General features: G+C 41.4%; 1 pseudogene; it reads left to right on the forward strand.

Annotated features, from left to right (window-relative positions):
* The first annotated feature begins 4,344 nt into the window (after positions 1-4,344).
* Positions 4,345-5,181, forward strand: LOC100799552 (probable serine/threonine-protein kinase PBL7; annotated as a pseudogene).
* Positions 5,182-6,034: the final 853 nt, after the last annotated feature.

The following is a 6,034-nucleotide window of genomic DNA, read 5'->3' on the forward strand; positions in this document are numbered from 1 at the left end:
ATGGCACAGAAGAAGAGCACTCCAATCACTCCTACCTCATCCAGACGAAGCAAAGTGGCAATCCCTTCCAAGAAGAGGAAAGAAATTTCCTCATCTGATTCTGATAATGATGTCGAACTAGATGTCTCGACATCAAAGAGGGCCAAGAAATCTGGGAAAAAGGTGCCTGAAAATGTCCCTGATGCACCATTGGACAACATCTCATTCCACTCCATTGGCAATGCTGAAAGGTGGAAATTCGTGTATCAACACAGACTTGCCTTGGAAAGAGAACTGGGAAGAGCTGCCTTGGATTGCAAGGAGATCATGGACCTCATCAAGGCTGCTGGACTGCTGAAGACTGTCACCAAGTTGGGAGATTGCTATGAAAGTCTAGTCAGGGAATTTATTGTCAACATTCCCTCTGACATAACAAACAGAAAGAGTGATGAGTATCAAAGAGTGTTTGTCAGAGGAAAATGTGTTAGATTCTCCCCTGCTGTAATCAACAAATACCTGGACAGACCAACAGATGGAGTGGTGGACATTGCTGTTTCTGAGCACCAAATTGCCAAGGAAATCACTGCCAAACAGGTCCAGCATTGGCCAAAGAAAGGGAAGCTGTCTGCAGGGAAGCTAAGTGTGAAATATGCAATCCTGCACAGGATTGGAGCTGCAAACTGGGTACCCACTAATCATACCTCCACTGTTGCCACAGGTTTGGGTAAATTTCTGTATGCTGTTGGAACCAAGTCCAAATTTAATTTTGGAAACTATATTTTTGATCAAACTATTAAGCATTCAGAATCATTTGCTGTCAAAATACCCATTGCCTTCCCAACTGTATTGTGTGGCATTATGTTGAGTCAACATCCCAATATTTTAAACTACACTGAGTCTGTGATGAAGAGAGAATATCCTCTATCCCTGCATTACAAACTGTTTGAGGGGACACATGTCCCAGACATTGTCTCGACATCAGGGAAAGCTGCTGCTTCAGGTGCTGTGTCCAAGGATGCTTTGATTGCTGAACTCAAGGACACATGCAAGGTGCTGGAAGCAACCATCAAAGCCACCACAGAGAAGAAGATGGAGCTGGAACGGCTGATCAATAGGCTCTCAGAAAGTGGCATTGATGATGGAGAAGCAGCTGAGCAAGAAGATGAAGCAGCTGAGGAAGAGGTAGAAGCATCCGAGGAAGAAGAAGAAGCTGCTGAGGAAGAGGAAGATGCAGCAGAGAATACTGAATCAGATGATGATTCTGAAGCCACCCCATGATCATCAGACCTTTATAATTTTTTTTGCTTTTTACTAGCTAAAGGGGCATGTCCCTTGAACAATTGTTTACTATGGGTCTGTAATATTTGCACCTTAAGTTCATGCATTCTACTTTTGTCAAATTATGTCTAAAAAGGGGGAGTAATAGTATTATGCTTGCTATTATGCATGATTTTGAGCAGTAGGATACTATGTATGCGATAGTCGTATTATGCATGATTGATACGATGTATGGCAGTAGGAAAAAATGTATGCATGATTCATGATTTTGAGGGGGAGTTGTATGTATATGGTTTTTGCGGGGGGGACTGCTGCTGCTGATGATGACTGATGTAAGCTACTAGAAGATGCTGCAGTAAGAGCATGAAGACAGGGGGAGCAAAAAGCTGATGTCACATGAGATGTCTCGACATCCTGGAAAAGACTAGTAGCTGATAGAAGATGCTGCAGTAAGCATGGAGACAGGGGGAGCAGAAGCAGAAAGCTGATGTCACGTGAGATGTCTTGACATCCTGGAGAAGACTTGTAGATTTGCAACTTGCAGAATTTCCGCTGTGCTTGATTACTCTGATAATGAAAGTTGCTGATCCCACTTGCATAACTGCTCGTACCTGCTCAGGAAGTGTCTAAGTATGTTTTAGACAAAATTTGCCAAAGGGGGAGATTGTTAGTGCTTAGCTCTACTGAGCTTTAAAAGATTGGCTAAGATTTTGTTAAAACATAAGCACTTAGACAATGAAGGAAAGCTGGAGTTGCTGCACATGATGTCCAACGTTATGTCAAAGAATAAGATCGGGCTGCACAATGCACAAGGCAAGATGAAATGTCAAATGAAGAATTGAAGCTGCAGGATCCACGATGTCGGATACAATGTCCAGGACATCCTGCCTGAAAATACTGGAATTGCTAAAAGCATTGAAGTTGCAGGATCCACGATGTCGGATACAATGTCCAGGACATCCTGCCCGAAAATACTGGAGTTGCTAAAAGCATTGAAGTTGCAGGATCCACGATGTCGGACACGATGTCCTGACATCCGGCCCGAAAATACTGGACACATAAATCTGTTATCTCTTTAACAGATTATTGTGCAGTTAGCAAGAGATAAGATGATCTATCTTTAGGAACGAATTAAAAGATAATTAAAGTTCGAATTTCAAAGTAGAAGAGTTCGTTCAGGGATTAAAGATTAAAGATAAAAACTAAAAGATCAAACTGTATCTTTTAGATCTTTAAGTGCAGATTTTCAGGAAGAATGATAGATCTCATCCAGCACAAGTTGTTGCAGCCCAGATGCACACACTGCTATAAAAACATGGAGGCTGCACGAGTTCTGTACCAAGTCCGGGATTGAAGAGTTATTTTGTGAGTTTTGGGACTTGAGTGTTTTGTGAGCCACCTTGATGGTACCCTAACATCAAGTGTTGGACCTGAGTGTGTAGAGTTGATCTCTTGTGTGTAGAGTTGATCTCTAGTGTGTAGAGTTGATCTCTAGTGTGTAGGGTTGATCCCTTTTGTTCAGAGTTGATCTCTGGTGTGTCTTTGATTTATTTGTAAACACGGGAGTGTGGGGTTTCTCATATCTAAGAGTGGCTCTTAGGTAGAGGTCGCACGGGTAGTGGTTAGGTGAGAAGGTTGTAAACAGTGGCTGTTAGACCTTGAACTAACACTATTTTAGTGGATTTCCTCCCTGGCTTGGTAGCCCCCAGATGTAGGTGAGGTTGCACCGAACTGGGTTAACAATTCTCTTGTGTTATTTACTTGTTTAATCTGTTCATACAGTCAAAGACAATCTGCATGTTCTGAAGCGTGATGTCGTGACATCCTGTACGACATCTGTCCCCAGTATCAGAATTTCATAAATGAAGAAACAAAATGTAAACTATGATTTAGTTGAACTTATTACTCTACACTCCTCTGAGGGATGCAGGAATATTAGTTTGCAAGCAAATCATGAATCAAATCAATGAATTGGGAAAATAAAGTTGTCAACTAATTAGGAATCATTGAGTATGAATTTTAAAGTAATTACAATACAAGTTAACAACCTTTCAGTTTCACACACAGCAATCTATGATTATATGATAGTGTATAAAATCTTTGTGTTGTCAATGCTTTGCTAAATTGATTTCACTTTAATAAAATCTTGCCTACAATAGGAACAGGATAATAACAACAAAGGAAAAATAAAATGCCTTATTTGATTATCTAACATACCTTCCAGCTAAGAGTACGGTCAATTTGACCGACAACATTTGAAGCAAGTCCAAAGTCATCAGCCTGAAAGGATCATGACAAGAATTCAATTAGTGATAAAGAAAAGAAAATTAACCTACATAAATAATTCTGTGATGACTCATATTACTTTGTCCATCTTTCCAAGGTCCAATCCTTCAAAGTTCTTCAATGTCAAAAATGGTGGCAGTGTGAATCTGTAATAGACATTTTACAACTAATTTTAATTGCAAGGATAAGGCTGAAACTTTAAAGAAAAGCTAATCATATCGATTAAGAAAGTGGTATAACAAGGTTTAAGTGGAGAGTTATACCTGTTCTTGATATCAGCTTCTCTGCGTCCCAGTCTTAGGGTATCAACTGTAAGGGCAATGGCTTTGAATCCAGCCCTTTCAGCTCTTCTCACAAGCTGAGCAACCACAGACATGCAAGTTACTTACATGAAGCCTCTAACAGACTTGCTTGACCATCTAAAGATGCCATGATGAACATCACCCTGGTCTCCCACAACACCTTCCACGAAATAACAATCACCCTTGTATGAAAGGATTGCTACACATTTGAATCGGAAGTTCTGAACGAGTTCAACTCCAAGTCCAACACACTGGGTCACAAGCCTGGAGCCACTAATAATGTAATCCTTCAAGTCAACAAACAGTAAAAATTCACAATCACAGCAGAGAAAAAAGGTTTAGAGTTAGAGAGTTAAACAAATCCGTTGACTGGCATGGTCTCCCACAACACCTTCCACGAAATCACAATCACATTTTCCCTTTAGTTTTCTTTCTTTTCTATTCCACTTTCTCTCTCAATTCATTCAATCAATCTATCATCTCTCTAAACCCTCCCCCCATGGAACACGCCTTACAAGCCGTTGTCGCCTCTATCGGCAGCTTCTTCGTGGTCACCCTCCTTCTCGCTGCTGCCATCCTCCTCTACCAGCACCACCGCAACTCCACCAAGACTCGAACTCGCTCCTCTCATATCTGAACCCGCCCTGGCCCCCACCGTGAAGCCTCCTCCTCCCTCTCCGCCGTGGACGCCAGCTGGTCCTCCGACCCCAACCTCATCAAAATCTCCTGGGACAAGCTCGCCCGCGCCACCGACAACTTCTCCCTTCACCTCATCGTCGACGACGACAACTTCGGCCTCGTCTACAAGGCCCGCCTCTTTAGCAGTACCACTGTCGCAGTAAAAAAACTCTCCCCTGGCGCTTTCCAAGGCTTCTGCGAGTTCACCACCGAGATGGAAACCCTAAGCCGCCTCCGCCATCCAAACATTGTCAAAATCCTCAGTTACTGGGCCTCAGGCCCTGAATGCCTCCTCGTCTACGAGTTCATCGAAAAGGGAAACCTCGACCAGTGGCTCCACGAGCCCGATCTCTCTCTCTCCCTCCCTCCACTTCCCTGGCCCACACGCGTCAACATCATCTGTGGCGTGGCCCATGGGCTTTCCTACCTCCACGACCTTGACAAGGAAGAGGAACAGAATGTTGAGGCACTAGAGGAAGTCATCAGACTTGGTGGCGGAGTAGTTGAACCAGAGGGTCTCCATGAAGGTGAGGTTGCGACCCAATGCCGCCGCGGCCTTTGGGATGGAAGCATAGGGGAGCATCGTCACCGGAACCCTAGGATTGCTGGCGGCGTTGGATGTGATGTGAGAGAGGGGAGGGGCCAAGGAAGCATGTGATTTTTGCAGATGTGGTGGATGATGCGCTAAATATTAATATTTGTGGGAAATTAAAAAGCAGAATATTCAAAGATGGTCAAAAGGATAAACCCGTCTTTGTAAATTCATATAACTACGATGGTCTTTCTCAACACGTCGTTGTAAGCATTCATATTCGCTTTTTAAGACGGTTATTTAATAACCATCGTCGTATGCAATCATTAAAATTACAGTACTGCCACCGCGTGTCCTTCAACAACGTTTCTTAGTAACCGTCGTAGTTACTATGTTGTAAATTGCAATATATGTAGTAGTGTGTGGACCAAAGTTCTAATATTGTACACGAGAGACTAGTTTGTTCTCAAATATTAATTTATAGAAAACTAGGTATTTATTTGAGTAGAATTGGTTTGAGTTGCAATTAATTATAAAAAGATGATAAAGAAAACAAGCAATCGAAATTCAAGAAGATTCTAACAGATTAAATAGTCTAGGGTCATGATTTCAGACTATCTTTGCATTCTCCCTAATATTTTATTTCAATTAAACCTCAATAATCTAATCAATCACTAATCTTTCCTCTTTTAAACAATAAAAAAATTTGATTCTTGTTATGAAAATCCTCTTTTTTTCTAATTCATTCCCTTATTATAAATTAGATATTGAATTAGGAGGATGATTAAGCGCATAGAGGTTGGTTAACAATTGCCAATTGAATTAGAGATTCTAGGATGAGTTGGTTCATACAAATCTTATAAATCCTATTATTTCATAAGTCAACCAATTAATGGATTTTGATCATAACAATTAATCAATTCGGGTATTGGATTGATCAATCCAAAATAATACAATAAAAGCAATGCATTAATGTAAT

The sequence above is a fragment of the Glycine max genome, chromosome 19 (genome assembly GCF_000004515.6).
Source record: "Glycine max cultivar Williams 82 chromosome 19, Glycine_max_v4.0, whole genome shotgun sequence".
Taxonomy (NCBI): Eukaryota; Viridiplantae; Streptophyta; class Magnoliopsida; order Fabales; family Fabaceae; genus Glycine; species Glycine max.